This window comes from Petaurus breviceps, unplaced genomic scaffold (assembly GCF_028583685.1).
Source record: "Petaurus breviceps papuanus isolate PSGF00001 unplaced genomic scaffold, PetGlider_PUasm1.0 90752, whole genome shotgun sequence".
NCBI classification, from domain to species: Eukaryota; Metazoa; Chordata; class Mammalia; order Diprotodontia; family Petauridae; genus Petaurus; species Petaurus breviceps.
This window is the reverse complement of record NW_027187336.1, coordinates 2,957,133-2,984,803: the sequence shown is the minus strand read 5'-3', so window position 1 is coordinate 2,984,803 and position 27,671 is coordinate 2,957,133. Positions and strand designations below refer to the sequence as shown.

General features: G+C 38.3%; 1 long non-coding RNA gene across 13 annotated transcripts in view; it reads right to left on the bottom strand.

The window, feature by feature from the left end:
- Window positions 1-27,671, bottom strand: part of LOC138146092 (uncharacterized) — a 193,383-nt gene that overhangs the window by 162,087 nt on the left and 3,625 nt on the right. For 4 of the 13 annotated variants that reach the window (XR_011164388.1, XR_011164389.1, XR_011164383.1 and 1 more), the window contains exon 4: window positions 1,699-3,478. The exons of 6 other annotated variants lie outside the window; for them this stretch is intronic. This is a non-coding gene — a long non-coding RNA (uncharacterized lncRNA). Of the gene's footprint in view, window positions 1-1,698; window positions 3,515-3,624; window positions 3,725-27,671 lie in introns of those variants that run through there. 3 more of the 13 variants (XR_011164386.1, XR_011164387.1, XR_011164384.1) reach the window with 3 other exon arrangements.

Here is a 27,671-nt window from a genome sequence, read left to right as displayed (position 1 = left end):
TTGAACCTTCTCTCTCAGCTGAGGACTTATGTGGCGGGATTTTACCAAGCTCTTACAGTCTGATTCCTAATCCTGCTCCCTCTCTTGAATACTGGCATTCCCATGCAAATGTATGCAAGGCATTACTCACCTGCTTCATTCGCTTATGGGTGTCCAGCACTTTTTTTGTCTCCCTTTCTTAGTGCACAAGTAAAAAAATAAAAATTCGGATTTTGGTGTTACAAACTTCTCACGGTTAGGGGCGGCCGGGCCTTACCCTCTCTGGTACTTCCGCTGAGCCTTCAGGACATGGACCAGCCATGTTCTCCAAGAACGGAGTCATGAGCCAGGATTGTCAAAGAGTAGCAAGACTTAATTAGGCAGCTTCTTTTAGCAATCACATCCTAACTCCTCTTTGAGCCTCCCCACTTTTATCCCCCTTCTGCCCCACCTTCTCCTGAGGCAGAAGTTCCCACAGCGCCAAGTCTGAGCTAAACCCAAGGCCACAAGTCGGGAGGTAACAGAGCTCTCATCCTGGTACAGAGCATTTCCTACAGAATATCTAAGTCTCCTCCACAGTGTTTGTTCAGCAAGGTCAGCATGCCCTTATCACTGTAAAGTCAGCATATTCTGGGTCTCATACCTCCAGGGGAACTGCACGTACACCCCCTAACATTTTGGGACCTGTTTCTCTTCCCATCCTGACTTGTGGGGAGCGAAATTCTCCACCACTTCACTGCTTACTTAACCTGTTTGGAGCAGGAGCAGCACTCCAGCCCACTTTCAAGCAAGGACTGAATGCCAGCTTGTGGGGTGAAGCAGGCCTTCCAGGAGAAATAGCAAACAATCAAGAGAAAGAAGGTACTAAAACTAAGAGAGATTGGGAAAGGCTTCCTACAGAAGGATTTTAACTGGGACTTAACAGAAGCCAGCAAAAGCAGGAGATGGAGATGAGGAGAAGAGCATTCTATGTATGAGGAACAATCAGTAAAAATGTCCAGAGACAGGAGATGAAGCACTGTCTTCAAGGAAGAGCAAAGAGTTCAATGTCACCAGATCAGAGAGGACTTGGAGTGAGGGGTGGGGAGAAGATAATGTCTAAGAACAGAAAGGTATGGGAGTAGTATGTTATGAAGGGCTTTGAATGTCAAAGTCAGGATTCTATATTTGATCCTGGAGGTGACAGGGAGCCACTAGAGCTTATTGAGTTGGGAGGGAAAGACATGGTTAATTTCTTTGTCTTAACTACAGTTAGAATATCCTTAAAATGCTGATAGTAGGAAGTTCCAGCTTGACCCAGCAGGAGACCAGAGTCTCATCATTGTTCCAAATAAAACTCATAATAGTTTAATATTGGTGTGAAATTGGTGTGATATTGGCATGATATTGTAATTACACTTCAATGATATTGGTGAGATTTTGCCATAACATTAGCATAAATTTGCTTTGATGTTTGTGTGATATTGACATTGTGTTTAATATTAATGTGACATGATATGGCATTGACCTGATGTGTAATGTTGATGTGACATTGACATGATGTTTCTGAGACACTGGCATGATATTGGTGTGACATTGGCATTGTGTTTGCATGACATTGGTGTGTTGTTGGCATGACAGGGGTATAACAACCACTCCAGTATCTTTGCCAAGAAAACCCCAAATAGGATAACAGAGTCAGACACAACTGAAAACAACTGATCAATAAGACACAGAACATGGAGGCCACAACAAAATAGCATTTTAATGGAAACATACACCAAAAAAAAGAAAACTGTGGTCTAGGCACAGTCAAATTCATAATTTGCAATCTTTGGTTTTATTTTAGGCCAACTGTCTCTGGAAGAAACTTTGAATCAATCAACAAGTCTTTATTTAGCTCTTAATATGTAGTAGGCACTGTGGTAGGCATGGGGGTGGGTACAAATAAAATAGATGAAACAATCCCTGCTCAACAAGAAGTTTACATTAAAGCAACCAAAACATAGATATGTATGCAGAGAATAAATGTAAAGAAAATCAATACATGGTAGTTCGAGAGGGAGGATACCAGCTGGAGAAGGGATCATAAAAACTTTCCTGTAGGCAGTGGCATTTTAAAGAAGAGGAGGTTTCTGTGAGGCAGAGGGATGCAAATCAGGCATGTGGAAAAGGAGATGCAATCTGGGTGAGGAGCAGAGCATCTACCCTTCTGGGAGGGGGAGTAATGGAAAGATAAATTGGACCAGGTTGTGAAGGGTGTGAAAAGCTAAACGCAGTAGTTTTCAGTTTATCCTAGAAACAATAGGGACCTCCTGGAGTCTATTATTGAGTATAGGAGTGACATTGTAGTCAGCTCTGAGCTTAAGGAAAATCACTTTAGCTATATTTAGGATGAATTGGAATGAGGGAAAGACATGAGGCAGAGAGGCCAATAAAGAGGTCTTCACAATGATCTGGGCAAGACATGATGAGCACCTGAATTAGGGTGTTGGCTATGTAAGTAGAGAGAAAGCATAGGATGGAGCCTTCCTTTATTTATCAAGACCCTCAGGGAACACTGTCCTTCATTCTTCTCCAGTCTAGATTCCTGACTCCTGCAGATTTTCTCTATAACATCCCAGAAATCTCATTGCTGTGGAAACTGGAATTACACTCCTGCCTTGCTAGCTTTCCCTCTGATTGCCTGGTTCATTCTAGAACCCCCATTTTTAAAGACACTCAGGCAAGTCATGGCTTCATTCCTATCTAGGCCTGACCTTCATCTTACCCCTCAACCCCACCCCCAGCTCCTTTTACATATTGTTTTCTTCCTTTAGAACATAAGCTCCTTTAGGACAAGAGTTATTTTCTTTCTACTTCTTTAGTAACACATAGTAAGTGCTTGTTGATTTGGCCTCAGTTGGGGCACAGGGGAGGGGGAAGGGAGTTTGTCACTGATAAAAGTTCAGTATTCCTAAGTTTGCAAAGTTAAACAAAGGTTATATTATTCAAGGGTATGGTGAGTTTTAAAGAATCCAGCTTGTTAGATGTTAGATGCCCAGTTTCCACAAACTCAGATTAATAAAAGGTAAATTGTAAAGCATATTTTACATGCCCCATTAAGCCAGGGGGATTAAGTCTGCAGAAAATATAATTACTTTTTGATATGACTAAAGCACAAAAAGTCCAGTCAGATGAAGTACCATCTGCTAATTTATGGGCATACCCAGGAATCTCTCAGCAATTAGCATCTTGACGTCAAAAAGTGTAATATATGATAATGCTCAGAGGTACACAGTCCTTTAAATCATCACAAACCCTGGTTTTACTAAGGATATAAACTTTCTTCTGAATGATCATGCCACATGGCTTTCTCCACAAGCCCTTCTAACTAGATCATTTTTAAAGACATTATCCATTCATGCTGGGATTTGAAACTTTCTTTGCTTCTTTTCAGGAGACCTCAATAGTGGAAGCAGATGGCTCTGGAGAGCTATTCTTGGGACCACCTTGCCAAAAGCGGCATCCAGGTCTGCAGCTAAGTTATATGAAGAATGATGCACATGTTAATTACCTATAAATCAAAATCAGATGTGAAAACCAATTGATTTCCCCCCCCCAAATACCCTCCATCTTTTCACAGAAAGAAAGTGCTGGACATATTTATTGTGATCAAGCTTATACCTAAAAGAATGGAGAAAATTCATTGTACTGCCTCCCCTTCTTTGGGAACATTGCATATTGTTGATATGGTTTTTCCCTCTTTTCATCTTCGTTTGGCTTTCTGGGGAAAGGGATGAGTAGCAACATATTTAGAAATGAAGATAATATAAAAATGAAAGGTATACACATACTTTTAAAAAATAAATGCCATAAAGAACTGGAAGAAATCTCAGGAATCATCTTGGTCAACCCTCTCATTTTAGCCTCATAAAGAGAGTGTTGGACTTGGGTTCAAAATGGCCTGGATTTTAATCCTTCCTTAATCATTTACTGCAGTGTGCTTCTGGATAGGTCACTTAACCTCTTTGACTTTCAAGTTTCTCATCTTTAAAATGTTAGTTGTAGAACCTATATTCCTGAATGAGGCTCATGTGTGATAATATATGCCAAGGACTTTGCAAAACCTAGAAATCCAGCCTATTCTTCTTCATCCCCAATGGCTCCCGAGAGAACTTTTAAAGACAAAAGAAATGGCACTAGCCCAGAGAAAGGTTCTTTTTTTTTCCAACTATCAAGTCTTTAAAAGTCAAATCAGAAGAGAACAGATGAGCAGGAATCCTCTGGAAAATCAGATTTGGAGAAGCTGAATTTTCTCAATAGCTGTAAACTTTTCTCTCTTTTTTATTTTAACAACATTTGCTGAAAATCTCTGTTATCTTTTATAAAACAGTGGTTGAAGATGTTGGCCACTATTTCATTTAATAAGTTCCTGCCTGAGTTCAGTTCTAGGAAAAAATATTGTCTCCACAGTTGAATTTGTCTACTACCTGGTGTCAAAAAACAAAAGCTATGTGATTTCTTTGCCTTAAATGACAGAAAACTCAGAGCTACAGCCATTGCCTAAATGTTGTAATCTCAGCTCTGAAAGCAGCTGTATCTTTTGCTCCATTTAGATGTCCTCTTATTTCTTCCTGAAATGTGTTATCTTGAATTGTGTTTTCATATGCAAGTTGCCTCAAGTTCTTAAGGAAGTAGGTAGGGTACAATTCAATCCAATCACATGAACTATTTGTGCCTGACCTGTGGTAGAGCCTTCCAAGCTTTTCTTGGTCTGATGAGCTACAGTTCAACACACTGAACCTTGACTAGTGATATCACTTTGGTACTCTTCCAGAATGGACAACACCTATTACTTAGTATCTACTAACAATAAGCATTGTGCTGAGAAAGATGAAAAACTATGGAATCTAAGGACCTGAGTTGGAATAATTTCTCAATTTTTGCTACCCATATGACTGTAGGCAAGTCATGTAACCTTTTTGGGCCTCAGTTTCCTCATTGGTATTATAAGGAAATAAGACTACATGGTCTCTGAGGTCTCTTTAATGCCACATTATGGCCCTATACTACTGCTTACATGGAGTCTGCAGTCTACTTGGGGTACTAATCCTTGCACATATATCAAATTAGAGCACAAAGCTGAATATATAAAAACAATGCTGAGTCAGTCAATAAACATTTATTATATGCTTACTATGTGCCAAGTATTGTGCTGAATGCTGAGGATACAAAAGGAGACAAAAGACACTCCCTGCCCTCAAAGAGCTTACAATCTAATGGGGAGAAAACAAAGAAATATGTGCAAATAAGTTTGGTACAAAATAAACTGGAAATGAAGGGGAAGGCACTAGAATTAATTGATTGGGAAAAGCTTCCTATAGAAGATGGGATTTTAGTTGCGACTTGAAGGAAACTAGGGAGGCCAGTAAGTAGATATGAAAAGAGAGAGTATTTTAGGCATGGGGGACAGCCAAAGAAAATGCCCACAGCCAAGAAATAGTAACAAATAATAAAATCTTATTTAAGGAATAGCAAGAAGGCCAATGTCACTAAACTGAAGGTTATATGTAGGGGAGAAAGGTATAAGAAGACTGTCAAAGTAGGAGGAGGCTACTTTATGAAGGGTTTTTAATTCCAAACAGAGGATTTTGCATTTTATTCTGAGGCAAAACGAAGCAACTAGAGTTTATTGAGTAGAAGAGTGACATGGTCAGACTTGGATCTTAAGAAAATCATTTTGGAAGTTGAATGAAGGCTGGATTGGAGTAGGGAGAGACTTGAGGCAGGCAGACCCTTTAGTGGGCCATTGCAATAGTCTAGGTATGAGGTGATGAAGGCCTATGCCAGAGTGGTAGCAGTATGATAGGAGGGAAGAAAAAGCATATTCAAGAGGTGTTACGAAAGTGAAATCAATAGGCCCTGGTAATAACTTGGACATGGGGGAGAGATGTAGTGAGAATTTGAGGATGACACACTGTCTGAGCAGCTCAGAAGATGGTATTGCCATCTATGGTAAAAGGAAAAGGTAACAAGTTCAGTTTTGGATATGTTGAGTTTAAGATATTTATTGGACATCCAATTTGAGATGTCAGAAAAGTGGTTGGAGCTGTAAGATTGAAGGTTAGGTAGACTTGAGAATTGTCCCCATAGAGATGGTAATCAAATCCATGGGAGCTTTAGATAAGAGGGCCCAGGACACTTGTGGTTGGAGGACACGATCTGGATGAGGATACAGCAGAGAGAGAGGGAGAGAGAGACTTAGAAGGAGCAGTCAGAGAAGTGGGAAGAGAATCAGGAGACAGTGATGCCTTGAAAACCTAGAGAGAAGAGAATATTGCGGAGGAGAGAAAGACCAGTAGGGTAGCAGACTCTAGAGAGGTAAAGGAGATTCAAGATTAGAAAAAAAAAAGGATTTTAGATTTGGCAACTAACAGATCATTGGTAACTTTGGAGAGAGTAGTTTCAGTGGAACAATAAGGTCAGAAGTCAGATTGTAAGGAGTGAAGAAGAGAAAGGAGAGAAAAAGGAAGAAAATATCATAGATGACCTTTTCAAGGAGTTGAGTCACATAAGGCAGAAGAGAAATTCAATTAAACATAAATTCAATTCAAAATAAAGAAACTTATTTTTTGCTAAAAATCTAAAGTGAGTGACCATTTTCCTGCCCATGTAAAGCCTAATAAATGTATGGAATCATCTATTCCTGAATCTTTTTCTGGGTCTCAGGGTTGCCCTCCCATGTTTAGTGTTCACTAGACAGAGCTAACAATGTAGAAGGAGTAACTTGAGCTGATTATAGCCTAGCCCTGGACATAATCCAGACTGGATTTGCTGGTTTTCCTAAATAGATAAATCTCTTATATCAGTTTATTTTGTTATAATTTTGATCTTCTTAAAAACTGACCATGATGGGGAATAGGGATAGCTAAGAGAATATTAGTTAGTTGAGTAAGCTAGTTAATTAAGTTCCAATAAATTTCAATCTTATTTTACTTTCTCCCCATTTTTTTTTCAGACTGATATACTTGTTTCCTCTACCAATGCAGATGGGCAACTGTTCTGAATCTTATTTGTTTCTGTTGTTGTTCACTCATTTTAGTCATGTGTGATTCTTCATGATTCCATTTGGGGTTTTCTTGGCAAAGATACTAAAGTGGTTTGCTATTTCCTTCTCCAGTTCATTTTACAAATAAGGAAAGAGGCAAACAGGATTAAGTGACTTATCTAGGGTCACACAGATAGGAAATGTCTGAGATCGGATTTGAACTCAGGTCTTCCTGAGTCCAGATCCCTTACTCTATCCACTATACCACCTAGCTGTCCTTCTTCTTTTTACTCACTATTTAATAATAACATTTTCTATTTGGATAGAGCTGTTCAAAACACAGATGTTATTGCATTTGAGTAAAGTCTGTATTATTTGTCCCCATTTTATAAAAACTGAGGTTGACAGAAAGTAAGCAGCTGGCTCATTATCACACAGCTTTAATTAGTGAGACTCTCAGGACTTGAGCTCAGGTCTTTTATCTCTAAATTCAATATTATTTCTATTAAAACACCTGGTTATATCTAAGGGATGTCTATGAGGATGGGGATGAGGATGGAAATGGGGATGAAGACTGGACTGTGGAAACAGAAAAGCAAAGTGGACCATTCTCTAATGACAGACATAAGAAAATATGCCTATATGAAATATCATTCCACTTCACAATGAAAGAAAAAGCAGGACTCCCTCTTTGGATTTTTAATAAGCACCCATTAAACCTCCTGTGACTATAAATTTAAGGAATACATTATCAGGCAAAAGAGTAAGGAGGTGGAAATAATTTCCTCTGAAATAATTACCAGTATATAATTCAAAAAATGCTATTTCAATTAACAGTAACTAATGATAATAAACTTACATATCATTTCACATTTGCAACATGCGAGCTATTTACATCGTGCAGAACTGGTGGAAGAAAGAGGAAGCAAAAAGTAGACTCATCAAGGTCACTGTTTACTCTGATAAAAATGTGAATCAATGTATTTCCTGGACTTTAGCCCAGGGCTAATGTTCTTACTTTAGGGCTGAGTGGAACTAAAAGCAGACCAAAGGAATAAACTGGGAGCCCTATTCAGGAAACAAAGCCAGATTGTTTCTCATATAATACAATAACTGTATTTGGACAAAAAAGTGGAAAAATCCAGACCATGAGCAAACCACACTAGCAAGTGTCATGTTTTAGACAGTTCCCAATGAATCAATGTTTGACATTAAGCTAGAAATTACTTATTAGGAAATTTAAGTATAAACTAGTCAGGAAACACATAAAGTATAACTATAATAATTCTTTGAAAGACGGTTGCATAGTGTATAGAGAGTCAGTCTCAAAGTCAGGATGACTTTGTTTCAACCTTGTACCTCACACATACTGGCTGTGACCATAGTTAAGTCATTTAACCACTCATTGTACTCTATAAGAGTACAACTCTATAAGACTATAAATTGCAGCAACTGTAAGTTGCTGATTTGTATCAATGGATGGAATTTCCACACCGGGAGGTTCCCAGAACAATGAAATCACCAGCTCCATCAAAGCAATAATAATGATTGTAATAATGCCAATAATAAGTTTCTTATACGGCATAACATTTTTTAGTTTCCAAAGCATGGTCATGTCTTTTATCTGAGTTTCATAAATACAACTGTAAGGTGAATAGGGGAAATATTATCATTCCCACTTGAAAAATGAGAAAACTGATCCCTATGAGATCAACTGATTTGCATAATTTAACAAATTATTAATAGACCCAAGACTTTAACCTGAGTCTTAAGCCAGGTTTCTTTACAACAAACCATACATCCCAAAAAGAAAAATATGATGTATAACCTGTATCAAATTGCCTACCATTTTAGGAAGAGGGGAGGGGAGGGAAGGAAGGAGAAAAATTTGGAACTCAAAATCTTGTAAAAATAAAATATAAAAATTGTCTTGACATGTAATTGGGAAAAAAATACTTTAAAAAAAATAATGTAAGAGGCCATGTGAAATGGTGGAAGAGCCATGTGCTAGGAATATGTGACCTTGTACAAATCACTTCTGGGAGTTTCATTTTTCTCTGGAAAATAGGGATAATATTTATACTACCTACCTCACTAGGTTGTGAAAGAAAGTGCTGTGTAAACCTTCAAGTGATCTTACAGCTCAGTCTCTATTAGTGAGAGTAATGTATCCCACAAAGTGGTCACACATATTTGATTTCACACAATTTGAAGTTAAAATTATGTTTTTAAAAATTTGGTTCTGGCCCAATGGAAATATGCCATGTAAATTCAAATAATGCCATCACTTAAGGGAATTCATTATTCATACTAATCAGAACCAGTCTTTAAAATTATGAATTATTATTATTATTAACTAACATTTGCCCACAAATTGACCTTTTTTCCGGTTTCCACAATTCTAATGCCATTGCCAATAAAGTAATGAAGAGTCTATTTCTTTCTTCCTCTCTGTTTACATCTCTCACTTGTTCACTTTTTTTTGTTTCTTTGTCTTCCTCTGTTGCTCCTTCTCTGACTGTGTATGAATATGATTATGTCTTATCAATGCCACTGGTGTATGCACTTCTGGATGATTTGTGTGTGTGTGTCTGTCTTTCTCGATCTTCTGCCTATTTTTGTTTCACTGTTCAAGTCATCCTGCCTCTGTCTCTCTGTCTCTTTCTGTCTCCCTCCCTCCCTCTTTCTCTCTCATTGTATGTCTCTATGTGTTTTTTACTCTCAGTCTTCTTGTTTGTCCTTCTGTCTCCCCATGCCTCCCTTACTTTCTTAGGTTCTTTCTGTGTGTGTATATCTCTCTCCCTCTGTCTCTCTGTGTGTGTATGTGTGCCTCAGTTACTCTGTGTGTTCTCTAAATCTTGGTTTCTACCTGTTTCTGTCTCTCCTGACTTACCATATGTTTCAGTCTCTATAGCCCTCTCTCTGTGTGTCTATTTCTCTCTCTCTGTCTCTCTGTCTTTCTGTTTCTCTCTGGTTCTAGCTTGCTGAATCTGTCTTTCTAAGTCTATCTCTGCTTCTTTATTTCTTTGTCTGTCTTTTCCTCTGTCTCTCTATAAGATTACCTGACTGTTGTTTCTCTATATGTATGTCTCTTTCTGTTTCTCTTCATTTTTCTTCAAGATTCTTGCTGTCTTTGCCTTTTCTTCTCTTTTCCCTTACCCTTTACTGAATCACCACAACCCTTTACCTTTCACCTAAATCATCAAGAAAGAAAAAAGAAAGCACACAATCCAAAAGGCAATGGCTTAGATAAACCTAACCATACCAAGCCCAAGGATGTTGCAGGATAAAAACGAGTGATCAGGATCAAAATGTCTCAGTGAATGCATAGGAATGTAGGAAATAATAAACAGGTTGGTTTCTGGCAGACTTGATGTCAATTCATTGCTGAAATATTGATATTAGAACCCAACTCTACAGGAATATTCCCACAAAAAGTTTTGAATTATTTATAAAGAGCCTATATAAGATTCAGAATGCATTTTTTTAGCAAGCTGATAAATATTTAGTGTGCATGGGAGGCCAAAGGGTGCTTGACCAAAAAAAATGGACCAACAAATGGGAATCATATATGTCTGATAGTATTAGTAACTATTTCACTAAATATACTTTCAGAGGATCAGTTCCAAGGCCAATTATCATTTCTCTAGGGCAGTATAGTAACAGGCACACCAACTTATATGTCTGTATACAGAACTCTGACATATGACATATGACACTTAGCAAAGTTGCTTGTTTAAAAAGAACCAAATCAATCACCAGCCTTAAAAAGTCTAGGACTTTAGTATCATACTATTTTCTACTGTATTTCTTTCTATCTCCCTCATGAGTCTCATCTCACCATTTCATTTAACTAGTTTTTAAGTTCCCTGAGGACAGGGATGATAACATAAACTTTGTTGGTTACTTTTCCCTTCCTTTCCTTGCTTTTTCAGTAGTATATGGCTGACCATATAGTAGGTGCTGAGTAAAGGCTGCTGACTGATCCTCTTCATAGAGAAATAGATTATGCTTCTTTTTAGCAGAGATATGTAAAATAATAACCTAAAATATTATAATTGAGATGTGTGAAGTTAAACCTATATAAAGAGCTTTATATAGGCTCTTTAAACCATTAAAAAACATCAAAAAAAGATGCATAACTTTTCAAGGAAGAGGGCTAGTCATGTATTAAGCTCAAGATACATGCTGTATTGGTACATTTACAATGTTAAGAGATCTAGAAGACCCCCAGTACACTGACTGACCTCCCCATGGAGGATTTAAGGGAGAATATGGACAAGATTCACAGAGTCTGAGATGGCATAGATGAGTTGTCAACTGCACCTCTAGAGGGCATACTCATATTAATAGTGTGGATCCACTAAAGTATTCAAATATGAAGCCCCAGGGCAAAAGATAAACCTAGATCCTGGCCTAGCCTTTGTATGATTAAATTATGTTGCTTTCATAGTTCAGGGAAGTATTTAATAAAAACTCTCTGCCTAACCAAACTTTGTGGTAGGAGTAATATTCTAACTCATCCACCCTTCCTCCATGTAACTTAAGCTGGTTTTTGCTTTAAAGGTATTGAGAAATTTTTGAGACTTGTTTCGTTTAGGGAACTCAACTTGGTTGGCTCAGGCTATTAATGTCACTTCCTCATCAACTGAATACAAAGCAGGGGATAACCAGGGGAACTCTAATGCTTGACAGGTAGACATAATAGAAGCTTGTCTCAGCTCAATCAACTAGAAAAATCTCAATGTCTATCTTTTTTTAATCTCCTTTTTTTGTGCTATAGCTAAATTTACTTTTGTTAACTGCTGAATAACCTAGGAGTATCTCATTTTGTTCCAATATGGAACCTAAAACACCAAGGGATTGGCGGTCTTTATGAAAAATTTGGTTTTGAAAGAGAGAAGATCTCTACCATTTACTCTATCCCATTGTGACATTGATGGAATTGGGACCTAGCCTTAGTCATTGTATACAGCAAGGGATAGTTGCTTATTTATAGTTCTCTCTTCTATGTTTTTATGGCACATAAACAATGCCAAACATTGATCTTGATGCATCCCTACCTCAAGCCTCTTCCCACTTCAATCCATCATCCACATAGCTCCCAAAGTGATTTTCTTAAAGTTCAGATCTAATCATATAGCTAACCTGCTCAGTAAAATCCAGAAGCTCCTATTACCTCTAAGATGTAATAGAAATTTCTCTGTCTAGCATTCAAGGCTGTTAACCTGGCTTCTCCCTACATTTCTCTCTTCCTGTATATTATTCCTTTCCATGCACCCTGTGATCTAGTAATGTAGAATAGTCACTCTACAGGTCTATCCTTTCTTTCTGTCTCTGTGTCTAACACCTGCTATACCTGCCTCATTGTGTTATTGTCAGACTCAACTGAGATAATGTATGAAAAGCTCTTTGCAATCCTTAAATGTCAGTTATTATTCCAGGTTGTCTAAGTGTATGAGCAAAATCACTCAATACCCCCCCCCCCCACACACACACACACTCACACAAAACAATTCCCTACAAATCATGGCTACCCTGTGCATTAAAAAAGGAGAAAGTGCTTTGGAAAGAACATGCGACCAGAAGTCCAAAGACGTACATTCTTATCTCAGCCATACCATACTAGCTATGTGGTTTTGCCTAAGATACATCTATCTTAGACATTGTTTACCATGTGGAATTATTGAGAGAACTGAATGGAATAACACAGATAAAGCACCTTTAGCAATTTCAGAGTCCTATAAAAATATAACCAAGTTCCAAAGAAGGATTAGATTGAATAGAAAGCATTTCCACAGTACTTTAAGCTTTATAAAGCACTTTACATATGTTGTCTTATTTGAGCCTCACTGACTCTGAGAGAGGAACCATTATTATCCCTATTTCACAGATAAGTAAACTGCAGCTCAATGACTTGCAAAGTTTCTGAGGTAGGATTTGAACTCAAGGCTTCCTCCCTCTCAGTCTAATGCTCTATCCCCTGAGCTGCCCAATTATCTCTAGGATTAATGTTTTGGGAGAAAGAGGCAAAAGATGGATGCTACTAGAATGGAGAGGAGGGCCTGACACAAAGGGATGGATGAAAAACCAAACACATTCTAATTTTGCTATATATAAGGCAGAGTTATGTAGAATATAGGATTGGGGTGAGGTGGGGGGAGCAGATCTATCAGCAAGGATAAATGAGAGTTTATTTACTTCAGGATAGTTTGAGGTCTTCAGAGGCTCTTTACCATGTCAGCTAATCAGATCCCCCTGAATGTGGAAATAAGCTTTATATAATGGAGGATCCTGGAGTTATTAGAAAAAAATAAGAAACAAATAAAGAATGTGCTCTATTAGGCATTTCTGTAACATTTATCCATTAAAATAAAGGAATTCATTTAAAAATTTACCATACATTATGAGACTTCTTAATATAAAAGTAGCCCCCAAATTGTCTTAGGAGGGCAATAATCATTCTAAATGGTCACCTACATCATTTTTAATGTATATAAGTGGTGCCTTCAATACAAGAACATCACAGCCAAAGATGCCATAATGAGAAAACACAGGCACATTACACCCACAATCTATTTCATTATTATGATTGCTTTTCAACTATTCCACCTTTGGAGAGAACATCTCTAATCTTAATGTCCAATCCTTCTGTTTCAGGCCCAGATATTGTATAGGAGGCAGTGAAACAAAAATAGCAAAAAAAAAAAATCCCTAATATGTGGCCCTCAGACTTTCATGGATCACAACAAATTCAGAGAGCCACAAGAAAGAATTGTGGCTAATTCTAGCAGCATTTGTTGGCTGTCAGGAAAAGGAAAGCTGAGTCTCCCTGTACATATCCAGTGAGATTGTGTTTAGTTCTGGGTCCAATTTTAGGAAGGATATGATTGAGCCAGATAACATTGAGGGTGACCAATATAGTGGAGGGCCTTGCATTCATGAGGATCAGATGAACTTAATGGCAATATTTAACATAATGATAGCTAACATTTACATAGCACTTGACAGATATTACCTCATTTAATCCTTATAACAACCCTGGAAGGTAAATGCTATTATTATCACCATTTTACAGATTAAGAAAGTTGAGGCAGACAGAGGTTAAGTGCCTCGTCCAGATTCACACAACTACTGTCAGAGGTAAAATTTGAATTCACTAGATTATAAATTCCTCTAGGGCAGGACCTGTCTTTGACTCTCTTTATATCCCCAGTGTTTAGCAGAGTCTGGAATATAATAGGTACTTAATAAACACTTATTGATTGAGATCTCCCTGATTACAAGTCCAGATTGAACTAGATGATCCCCAAGGCAGTGGCACAGATCCAGTAATGATTTGAGAACGAGAATTGACATAATCATTTAGGACATTTATGACTAGAATAGAAGTTAGAAATTCTCCTATAGCAAGACCCAAAGATCAAAAGCAGGCAATACATGTTCTGGTAACATTGGCATGCATGGAATGCCATGAGAAGGAAGCCTCCATCATTTGGGGTTGAGATCCTATGATGATTTATGGACAAGAGTCCCATGGTCTAAGTTGTATGGATGGGTTGCAGTCTGCATTATTAAAGGAAGGCCAAGTATTAGGAAGATCACAAACAGACTTATTTTCTAAAGTATAGCATAACATGTCTCATATAGATGTACAACTACTCTTTAATTGTCTGTAGATGCTATTGCGATGAATAAAACACACATTTATTTAAAAACGTTACTGAATCCATAGTAACTTTTTAGCTTATGTATTTTTAAATGAATGGATAATAATGATATAGCTTCGATCATATAGGAATCCATGAAATTTTTGTCATTTAAGTGGATACTCTTACAGCAAAAAGTGGGGTACCAGCAAATGAGTCTAACCTCTTCAATTTGCAGGTGAGGAAACAAAGGTTCATATAAGAAGACTGACTTGCCCAAGGTTACCCAGCTAATTAATGACTGGTGTAGGACTTGAATTGAGTCATGCCGATTCTCAGTCCAATGCCCACTGTATTATTATACCATGTTGCCTCCCATGGCTCTCTATTTAGAAGATTTTAGATTTTAAGGAATAAGGGGTCCTCAAGATCACCTAACACAACTCATTTCATAGATGAGGATGTAGAGTCCCACAGAAATTAAATGTCTTGTTTCAGGCCACATAGATAGCCAACAGCATATCTGTTTGATAAATTTCAAATCTTGCAGTTTGATGCCAAAATCCATTGTGTGATTTTTTTTTCCTTACTCCATAGCATTGAAGAGTAGCTGCATGAGGAACACAAATTTCATGGAACTAATTTTAATAGAACTATGCCTGCCCTTCACCCCACACTCATCATTAAACTAGCTACCTTCATTTATAATCACATGAAAGCCCTCTGGCAAGTCTTGTTCAACAGGTGGTCTTGGGAGGGACTTGATCCTTTGAATTTCTTACCAGAACAACAAGGTGGGACCAGAGCAGGTAGCAGTATAGTAGATCTGCCCCTCATGCTGCCTCATCACTGAGCTCAGACTCTCCCTACCTTGTCTAGCCCTCTCTCCCTCAGTAAGAGGCTGCTGAGGCTGGAACCATACACTGTGTAGTTCACCAAAGTTGTTTCTTTTAATATGATGCTTAGTACCTGTCCTCCTGCTGGCATTGCCCTGCACTCTCAGTTACCTACAAAAAATTCCTGGTTCCTGGTCGTCTTCCTGTCTTTTGTTAACCTGTCTTGCTGTTTTTTCAGGTCTTGTTTAATTACTAATTATCCAGACTACAAATGTTCAGCTGTCTGCTCTCAGGTATCTGTGTTTTCCAGATTCTTATTTACCTAGCTGAGCCCCCTGCTCCCCTAATATTTGCTTCTTGGATATATTCCCTGCTTCCTTGGTTACAATTTCTGATTCAATTCCTTTGACTGATCAACACCTGAGTTGATCCCTGGCATGACCATTTTATTGGTTTGGTTGGTTTGGGACTGTACCTGTGATTTCATCAATAAAGTTAAAAAAAAACTCATCCTCACTTGTTCTACAACTTGGGTCAAAGAGAATTGCTGAGAAGTTAAATGACTTGCCCAGAGTCACACAGCCAAGATGTGTCTAAGGCAAAGAACTGAAAAGTGATGCTACCAGACTATACTTATCTGATACTGAAGCCTGTCTCGGTGAAGGGAGGTCTCAGCTTCTCTGACAAAGGCAAATGTGATGTGCTTCCCTCAATGAGATTGGGATGCAACAGAGCAGAACACGTGCTCCATTATGTCTGCTTCTTATGTTGGCCTAATCAGGGCAACGTGCAAATTAGCAGGTGTCTGGCTGGTGAAGGGAGGAGCTGAGGAAATTTCTCCACAAATGCTGCTGCAATGAGAAGGATTATGGATGAGTTCAAGCAAAGTTGTTCATCTCTGTCGTTGAAGGAGCAGACATCTTCTAAATGAACTGTGAAAACGTGACTGGAAAGGGAAGAGGAAGCCTCTCCTAGAAGGATTCACAAACATGGGGAACATTTAATAGATGAAGAGAAGGTGAGATGTTCAGGCTAGAATTGGCAAAGGGAGGCTTGGTAGGGAAGGACAAGAAAGGTCACTGAGTTTGCTGTCCTTGTCACTTCATGGGACCACAACAAATAAAGGAGATAAATAAGGATGAGGTATCGAGTTTGAGAAAGGGTCTGTAAGAGACAGAGGGGAATGTGGCAACCAAACCTTCCAGATGTGGTCAAAAGGCTCAGGCAGGCTAGAGTTTTGTCAATGGTCAATTCACTCCAGTCATTGTCATCCAGATAGACTTTTCCCCAAGCTTCGCTTTAATTCAATCAGCTTTAATCTTTTTTCTGTTCAGTCTCAAGGATGTTTTTCACACCTTAGTACTCAAACTCATCCCCCAATTCTTCACCCCTGGAATAACTGCCCATAAGTGAACAGTTCATTTTCCTCTGTTCCCCCACCCTGTCAAGCTAGACTCCCCAGCAAGAAAGAAATCACGTAACTATCCACCTAGCCCAGGTAGCTGCTGCCCCAGCATCATCCTGTCTTCTCTGGCCTGCTCTGATCTACGTATATCATGCAGGTCAAGATGCCCCAACATCTGCTATATTATTGTTACTATTGTTATTCCACTAAAGAAGATCAATGAATCAAAAACTAGGCACCTAGTTTAGTGTTGCAGATAAAATAAAAAGAAACAACATTGCTTGCCCCCAAGAAGCTTATATTCTAATAAGGTAACAGCATTACGTAAATATACAAAATAAAATCAGAATAGAAGGAAAATGGCTTCTGAAATAAGGACTAGCCCATACACAGAAACATCAATGTACTTGATTGATGCAAATTTCCTATGTGGGAGAGGTTGGAGAGTCTGCTTCCAAGAGAGTTGTGATAATACAGAATGGAAATGCTTGTGGCACATTTGCATATATACTATAGATTGTAAGCTCCTCAAGGGCAGAGACTACTTTTTGCTTCTTTTTTATCTCCAGCATTAGAATAGTGCCTGGCACATACTAAACCTTATGTTTACTGACTGATTGGCTGATTGATTATAGATGGCTTCAGTCTACTAACCAAGTGGCTAGAATAAGGTCTTTTTGAATGATGATATAGCCAGAAACTGGGGTATCTTAGTTGGCTTGGGCAATTCTTTTCAGCATTTGGTGTGGCTGTTCAACTTTGACAGATCTCTGACTCCTTCTAAGACCCTGTCCATGTCCAAAGCCATGTGGCTCTATGAATACAAGCTTGTGTTCTTGACATGCTTGGCATTTTTTTTTCTTTTCAGAAAAAGGAAAGTGGGCATTCTAACTTCTTAGTATTACAGTGGCTCAACATCAGTGCCCCAAGGGGCAAGGACATAAGCTTGATGGAGATAATGTTATTTAGGAAAAGCAGGAGCCCAGCTTTCTCAGAAACTGAAGTGGGATAGGGAAGAATGTGCCCTTAAAGTGTTGAGGGAAATGTTAAAACTTTTTTCTATTTTGTAATCTTCAAAGTAAATATCCCTTTGTAGAAACTAACTGATATTTAGTGGTTAAATGGAACTGGAATGTTAGTCATTGGCACATATACAACAGTGTATATGGGGAGGAAGACAGCCAATGAGCATTCAAGCAAAAGGCTTTAGAGAAAAGACACCCCAATCCCTCAGGGTACCTTAGAACCCAGGGGAGACATAATGCTCCTGGCTCTGGAAGAATGAGACCAGAGAGTACTCACTATATTTCCCCTCAGAGAGGAAGGTACTAGGAGCTGGTAGGACCAAAATGGAAAATGTCTGTGATTTTTCAAGTTCCTTCTCCCCTTAGAATCCCTCCCTAATTAATCAGAAAGAGAAACCATAACCTCTCCTTGGCCCTATACAAATAAGAACAATTTACTTTTATATAGTCCTTTATACCATAGTGGATTTGCCCCAGTCCCAGAGTTTGATTTCACCCTTTACATAATCAGCAACTTAATCAGTTCACCCAAGGGTGACCAAGCCCTGGGAATCATATTCACATTAATCAAACTCCTAAAAGACTAAATTATCAGCCAAAAAACTAATTGTTTAGTTTACACTGAGAAATATAATTGCCAAGTAGATTAGAATATTTGTCAACTGGTCAAATTTTTCTTCAGCATAAGAATCATTGTTCATATTCTTCTATCACCTCAAAGTTTACAAAGCACTATTCTCAAAACCAACCCTAAGGGGTAGGTAGTACAAGTATTATCATCTCTATTTTGCAGATGAGGAAATGGAGAGGCACAAGGGTGTGTTCACAGCCTCAGCTAGCAAACTGGTAAGTGAAAGATCTTGGAGGTGAAGCCAATCCTTTGTGCTTGAATTTCAAGGATCTTTTTACAATTCAATAGGTTTCATCCTCATCTAGCATTTTGTTTGTTTGTAGGCAATGGGGTTAAGTGACTTACTCTGGGTCACAACACTTATAAGCATCTGAGGCTGGATTTGAACTCAGATCCTCCTGACGCCAGGTCCAGTGCTCTATCCACTGCACCACCTAGTTGCCCCTTATCTAACATTTTATAGCAATTCATCAAGGTCTCCCTCAATTACCAACACCACAATTTTGATGCACATGGTAGATGAGATGAATATACTATTTGTTTACGTGACCTCATGCATTATTTCCTTTGCTTTTCTGTCAGTTGTGTTTGCTGTAGACATTACACAATGGTCCTAAGCAGAAAAGCTTTCTTTAGTAACCAGTATGAAAGTCCATACTGATAATCCCACAAGATTAAACAGAACATAAAATCAGTTAGGATCTCAGGTCTTTGGGAAATCTGGTAAGATGTGGAAAAGGTATTTGGCCAGCCCATTGACACCATTCATAGAATCTTATAGAATGGGAGAGTTAGAAAAGACCATAGTATTCAGTAAGGGTGGCTAGGTGGCACAGAGGATAGGATGCCAGACCTGAATTCAGGAAGACTGCCCAGTTCAAATCTGGCCTCAGACACATGCTAGCTGTGTGACCCTTAACTGTTTATCTTACTTTCTTTATCTGTAAAATGAACTGGGGTAGGAAATGACAAACCATTCCAGAATCTTTGCCTAGAAGACCCCAAACGAAATCACAAAGAGTCAGAAACAGAACTGAAGAAAAAAACCAGCAATTATCTAGTCTAACTTCTTTGTTTTGCTTCACTCAACCCAAGAAACTAAGGCCCAGAAAAGGGAAACCTAGAGCTAGTTAGTTGTAGAGGCAGAACAAGGTCCTAGATCTCCTCTTCTACTCCATGCTGCTGCCCACTGAAGGAAGAGAATAATTCTTGTTATATTATCATCATCAAAGTTTTAAGGAAGGAAAGATAACAATAAGAGAAATATAACAAGTGATGATAACCATAACCCAAAGAAACACTAGAAGTATTCCTTGGAGTTTAAGTGTTTGAATTGCCATGGGCTTTGACCTCTCAAACTCTCATTTCCAAAGGATACCAGAGGATTTTCCAATGAACAGAGGACTCTGTCTTCACTTCTCTTTCTTGAGTAACAAAAGATAATTAGGATTTTCCCATAATTAATTTGCAATATATTCCCTTTTCAACACACAGTGTGAAAAGGCCAGTTTTTTAAATGAAATTCCAATCAACATATAAAAACTCCTTGTGGGCATAATGGGAAAAGCCATTATTTATTCTACTTCAGAGAGAATTTGATTTTTAAAAGGAATTTTTTATAAGCAGAATTTTTTTAAAGGAACATGTTTTTATAGGTAGAAAACCATACCTACTAGACTTTTTCAAGTTCCAGCTTCATCCAAATTTCAGTGATTGTTATCAAACATGTATTATTTATTGTCAACAATCAAACTGCATAGGAAGTAGACTGAGCTATTCAAATTCAGTTCTATCTACACATCAGAAATGAAGAAACAATTTAAAGCCCCTTTGAAGAGAAAAAAAAAATCATTTAATCCAAAAGACTGTGTACACATACTTCAGTTCACTGCAGAATTAAAATGGCTGAGTTATCACCTTGCCTTGTGGGGCTGATAATGAAATGTCAACAGACTCTTAAGAATGGAAGTGCTCCCGAGGTGACATAACATATTGTCAGGAGGTGATCCTTATCTATCTATCTAATTGTGCTTTTATATTTCCTTATAGGTTCTCTCATCCTCCTAAATATTTTCTTGAGTGTGTGGAAGACATGCAGTCTTTTCATCAAAGCTAGAATGAGTTAGTGAAAAGCTCGTCTTAGTTTGCAGAAGGAAAAAAAAATCACAGCTTTCGAAGATTCCCTTTCTTCTTCCCCCCACCCCAAAAAAGAAGAGCACCTAAATTATTTACTAGGAGATAAAAGTAGCTCCATTTTTGTTGTAGTTGAGTGTCCAACTCTCTATGACCACGTTTGGAGTTTTCTTCACAAAGATACTGAAGTGGTTTGCTAATTCCTTCTCCAGTGTATTTTTATAGATGAGGAAACTGAGGCAAGTAAGGTTAAGTGACTTGCTCCCTGTCACATGGCTAGTAAGTGTCTGAGGCCAAATTTGTACTCAGGTCCTCCTGACTCCAGGTCCTGTGTTCTATCCACTTCATCATCTAGCTGTCCTAAGTAGCATCATTAAGTTGGGCCTAAAATGAAATGTCTCAGATATTATGTGACATATGGTGACATTTTGGAGAGGTTATTGAGTCAGACCTCAAACAGCATTTATGTGTGCCTACATTTTTGTTCTCTCTCATTTACTATTCAAGTTACATCTATCATTTTAATCAATCAATCAGTAGTTAAGTACCTGTCATGTGCCAGGTATGGTGCTAGGCGCTGGGGTTACAAAGATAAAAAGGAAGCTGTTTCTGCCCTCAGGAAGCTTGCAATCTATTAGGGTAGATATCACATACATAAATATATAACTCTTTTGGTTTGGGATGTTGGGAACCCCAAAATGCAAGGGAACAGGGGGTCTGCCTCAAAAGAATTCAACCACTCAAGCCTTTCATTCGGAGTATCGAGGTTTTATCATAACACCAGTTAGACAAGATTCCTAGTAAATCTGTCTAATATTGTGTAACCCATAGAAGCAGGTGAGATTCTAAGAATCTGTGCAATTTAATGGGGGTAAGATTGGTATTTTTATACAGAAAAAGACTGTGAGAAGATTTGGATGGGATTAAGGAGTGATAAGTAGTGTGGAGTTGGTCAGGTGCAGACAATGAAGGGAGTTAATTGGTCAGAGAGCCACAGTGAAAGGGCAGTTACAAGGATTATTGAGTAGCTAGGTAGAAATGTGTGTGAAAGTTCAAGGGCGTTTAGGGGCCCATGTCCCAAAGACATGTCTTTTCCCTTTAGGAATCCAGCACATATCCCATAACCCCATCACTCCCCCATCAAACAAATGGGGCTCAAAATCTTTTGTGGTAAGGGGTGAAAGTCTCAGCTTTAGAAACTGCTTGCTGCTGGCAATGGGCATAGAGTTGTCCCTGCATCTAGGGTGTCCCAGAGAGGAAGTTGAGTGGAATTGAGTGCAGGGTGCATCCAGGGGATGACAGGGGGCCATTAGCTGGTATGCAATCCTTGCTATCAATTGTAGGTGAATGGCCTGTTGTCTGAAAAACCAAAATCTGACAAGCAAGTTCAATATGTAGAGCCAAAATATAGGGAGAATTAAAAGTGATATCAGAATGAGAGAAAACAAAGAAAGCAAAAGCCCCATTAGAATCATTTACATTTGACACATAGGGTTATCTGATCTTGTTAGTTTCTCAAAAGTTTCCACTCTGATTCCAATTCCTTTTAAAGGATGAGGAACTATTGGGAAGTAACAACAGGTAGAAATTTTCCACCTTGGGTTCAATAGTTACACAAATGAATTTGCCAGAGACAGATTTTTACTCCAATTATAATAAAAGACTTGGGAGGATACTTAAGTAATGACTAAGCCAAATAGGTTATGTCCCTCTAATAAAATTGATTACACTGAAATTACAAATTACAAACCAAACTGAAGATGTTTCTGATTTAATTTCAGTAATTAATAGCAATACCCAATTACTAAGTTGTTTAGGACATAGAAAAGATTAATTTTAGGTTGAATAGCTCAGATCTCAAACACCCATTTTATTATCCCATCCTTATTCTATGGGATAATAATTCATATGGTTATATAGGCAAGCAGATGACAAGCCTGAGTACTAATTTACTGACCATTTGCTCTGATTATAGAAATTTTCTATAAAAGGATAAAGCAGTGACAAGATTCATCAATTCTACCTCATAGAAAACTCAGGAATAGCCAGGAGGATAACATTCCCTTTCAAAGGAACACAATGGGGAAATTAAGCCATGAAGATCCCATCTTAGACTGAGGCTAAACTTGTCCTCTCAGCTTTTCTGGCTGCAGACCTCTACATGTGTCACATTCTCTCTGAGTAGCTTGTGGCATTTCTCTCAGATGACTTTGATTATAGATTGATTACTGTGATCCATGAGACAACACAAAATAAAATCAATTATAGGGGGAGGAAGGGGGGAGGAGCCAAGATGGCAGAGTAGAAGCAGGAAATTTCATGACCTCCCCCCACAACCACCTCAAATACCTATAAAATATGACTCTAAACAAATTTTAGAGCTAAAGAACCCACAAAGTGGCAGAGAGAAACAAATCTCCCACTGAAGGCAGCCTGGAAGGCTAACAGAAAGGGTTCACCACAGCACACTGGGAGCTGAGCTCAGTCCTGCATGAGCCACATGGTTTTGGCCCCAGAGCAGCAGTGGTGGCCAGAGCAGACTTCAGGAGAGTGAATCACCAGCTGTGGTGGTTTCCAAACTTTTCAACCCATAAACACCAAAAAGAAAGTAAAAGGTCAGTCAGGAAGTCTGTTGGAAAGGAAGGGCATGGTCCAGCTCCTGCCCCTGGGGCAAGAGGTCATGGAGGCATGGCAGCTGTGGCTGCAGCATCCGCTCTGTGGCTGCCTCAGGAGCTCCTGGCCTACAGATCATAGGGGGACCAAGCAACCATTCAGAGGATAATTGCTCTTGCTTTGACCTGCTTAGACCTGGGTCTCTTTCTTGGGCAGTGGTCCTGGGGTGAGAAATGCCATTTGTCAGTGCACTGTCTGTAGAGAGGGTGCTCTCCTGAGACCTCTGACAACATCTGTGAAAACCCTAGCAATTTAATACAAAGCTCTCCTCTCTGAAAGCAGAGTTCTACTGTGGCAAAAAGCTCAAAAGTCAAGTAATTGACTGGCAATATGAACAAGCAGAGGAAGCACAAACAGACCATAGAATCCTTTTTTGGGGACAAAAAGAATCAAAGCATGGAACAGGAGGAAGACAACAAAGTCAGAACTCCAGCATCAAAAGCTTCTGAGAAAAATATGAATTGGTTACAGGCCATGGAGGAGTTCAAGAAAGATTCTGAAAATCAGGTAAGAGAAATAGAGGAAAAACTGGGAAGAGAAATGAGAATGATGCAAGAAAATCATAAAAAGAGAGTCAACAACCTAACTGAAGAAAATAACACCTTAAAAAGCAGACTAATTCAAATGGCAAAAGAGGCCCAAAAAACCAATGAGTAGAAGAATGCCTTAAAAAGCTGATTTTTTCCAATGGAAAAGGAATTGCAAAAACTCACTGAAGAGGATAATTCCTTCAAAATTATATTGGAGCAAATGGGAGCTAGTGACTTTATGAGAAATCAAGACACTATAAAACATATCCAAACAAATGAAAAAATAGAAGGCAATGTGAAATATCTCATTGGAAAAGCCACTGACCTGGAAATTAGATCCAGAAGAGAGAATCTGAAAATTATTGGACTACCTGAAAGCCATGATAAGAAAAAAGAGCCTAAAATCATCCTTCAAGAAATTCTAAAGGAAAATTGCCATGATATTTTAGAACCAGAGGGCAAAATAGAATTTGAAAGAATTCACTGATTGCCTCTTGAAAAAGATCCCAAAAAGAAAACTCCTAGCAATATTATAGCCAAATTCCAGAGTTCCCAGGTCAAGGAGAAAATGTTACAAGCAGCCAGGAAGAAACAATTTGAGTATTGTGGAAACACAATCAGGATAACACAAGATCTAGCAGCTTCTATATTAAGGGAATGAAGGTCTTGGAATATGATATTCTGGAGGTCAAAGGAGCTAGGATTAAAACCAAGAATCACCTACCCAGCAAAACTGAGTATAATGTTTCAGGGGAAAATATGGTTATTCAATGAAATAGAGGACTTTCGAGCATTCTTGATGAAAAAAAAAACGAGTTGAATAGAAAATTTGACTCTCAAATACAAGAAGCAAGAGAAGAATGAGAAGGTAAACAGGGAAAAGAAATCATAAGGAACTTATTAAAATTGAACTATTTGTATTCCTACATGGTAAAACAATAATTGTAACTCATGAAACTTTTCTCAGTATGAGGATAGTTGAATGGAATATATATGTATATATAGATATAGAAATAGATACACAAATACATATATATGTATGTATAAAAGGGAATATGTGTGTATAAATACATATGTGAGTGTGTATATATATGTGTACATGTATACATAGAGGGCATAGGATCGGTTGAATAGGAAGGGATGATATCTAAAAAATAACATTAAGAGGTGAGAGAAGAATATAATGAAAGGAGATAGGGAGAGATAGAATAGGGTAAATTACCTCATATAAAAGAGGCAAGAGAAAACTGTTACAATGGAGGGGAAGAACAGGAAGGCAAAAGGGAATGGGTCAACCTTGCTGTCATTAAATTTGGCTTAAAGAGGGAATAACATACACACCAAATTGGGTATCTTACTCTACAGGAAAGTAGGGGGAAGGGTATATGAGAGGGGATGATAGAAGGGAGGGCAAATGGTGGGGAGGGTAGTTAGAAGTACACACTTTTGAAAAGGGACAGGGTCAAAGTAGAAAATAGAATAAGTGGGAGGTTGGATAGGTTAGAGGGAAATATAGTCATTCTTTCACAATATTTCTTTTTATGAAAAGAAAAATAAAATAATAATAAAACAATAAGATAAAAAGGAAGATGAAGAAAAATTTAAAAAAATTAAAAAGAAGATATATGTCCATACAAAATCCATTGCAATAGAAAAGGTGGTGTGTTTCAACCCACCTCAAAACAATCTCCTGTCCTTAGCATTGCACCATTACCTTTGGATTAGAATTGTAAAGGTCCCATGGTTTTTATTTAACCACCCTACTTTTCATTAGGACAAAATTTTCAAATAAAAAGCAAAGAGTGTGCAAAAAAAAAATCAATTATGGTCCCATGAACTTTTACCTTGCTAATCAATCACAGCTTGGTGAAAAGGACTTTTTTTTTTTAGCCAGGACTTTCATCTCAAATTTAAATTTGTCCTGTTGTAACAGCCAATTATTAGAGATCATTTCTATATACTTGCAAATTCTCAGCAAGCCAAGTTCATTATTTAGGAACTCTGTAACCCAAACAAGCTTTTTGGGAAGTTCACAGAAATAAAGGGGGAATGCAAGAGAACCCTGAGAAGGTGCTTCCTATCCACCCCATTTACCCTTAGAACTGCTGTGGACTGTGCCTTTTTACTAGCTCTGAGGACTGCTCTAAATGCAGATCCAATCTGGATGAGGCTTTCATCTCATCCCCTCCTTTCTACATACACACCTCCAGTAATCAACTACCAGTTTTAGGTTTTAGCATTAAAACAATAACAACCCAACTACCTTAGTTAACAATGTTATAATTTTCATAAGTGGGAGTCAAATTGTTTTAACTGCATCTTTCTCTTAACTTTTATAAGCCAAAGGTGAAAATATATAGATGAAAATACCTAATTTTCTAAATGGCAGTTGCAAAACATCATAAGACAGGTTTAACAGGGAAACAACTTCTCCACTATCTTTTTAGTTTCTCTCATTTCTTACTCAAATAATATCCAAGTTATGAAAAGTTGCTATGGAGGATTATGGGAAAATGAAGGAGTAGGTCAGAAAATTCCAAGTTCAATACTTTACCCCACAAAAGAGTTAAAATCACACTTTAGGGCAACCAAAGTGTGAGTGGAGATAAATAAGAATAGGAGCACATCCAGGGTTCTCCTGGGACAATTTGAGAAGATTGAAAGAAAAATTCCACGATGAGGTTTGGTCCCTGTGAAGAATAAACACCTCCAGGCTAGGTTCCATTTCAACAACAGTCAGCAAGTCCTAGGGTTAGTTGGTTTGAGAGGCTGCATCGGCCCCAGCTACAGGAAATTTTACCCCCAGATAGTGAAGGGATTTGGCGATCTGAACCTCTGCTGACGAGGAATGCCAGACCCAACTATGCTACAAAGAGTGGCAAGGGTGAGAAGGAACCAGCACAGGCCCAGTGAGAGCAGAGGCAGTGGGGAAGAAAGCCTCAGGGCCAAAAGTGATTACAAAAATTAAGCTATTACCACAAAAAAATGCCTAGGCAAAGAATAAAGCTATTATAGGAATAGAGATGACCAGGGTTCATCTTCCAAGGAGGATACTGAAGGAAAGAAACTCCAAAAAGAATTCGTAGAACATCTTTAGAAAGACTCTAAAAATCAAATGACAGAGATGGAGGAAAAAAATTAAAAAATAAGTAAAAAAAAATAATCCAAGAAAAACAAGAAGGACATGAAAGGAAAGTCAACCAGTTAGAAAAGAAGATCCAGGGGGCGGCCAGGTAGCACAGTGAGTAGAGCACCAGCTCCAGTGTTGAGAAGACCTGGAGATCGAATCCTGGGCTCAGACACTTAGCACCACACCCAGAAATAACTGGCCGTGTAACCTTGAGCAAGTTACTTAACCCTGATTGCTTTGAGGTGGCCAGGTGGCTCAGCAAGTAAGAGCACTGGCTCCAGTGTTGAGATGACCTGGATCAAATCCAGGCTCAGATACTCAGCACCACGCCCAGAAATAACTGGCTGTGTAACCTTGAGCAAGTTACTTAACCCCGATTGCTTAAAAAAAAGAAGAAAAGAAGATCCAGAATCTTGAGGAAGAAAATGACACCTTGAAAATTAGAATTGGGCAAAGTAAAGCCAGCAAAATTATGAGAGATCAAGAAATGATTAAACAAAATATGAATACTGAAAAAAATAGAAGAGAAAGTGAAACATAAAAAAAACAGATTGAAAGAATAGATCAAGAAGATAAAATATAAAAATAATCGAACTAACTAAAAGTTATGATTTTTCAAATTCTTGATACAATAATACAGGAAATAAAACTGTCCTGAAGCATTAGAACAA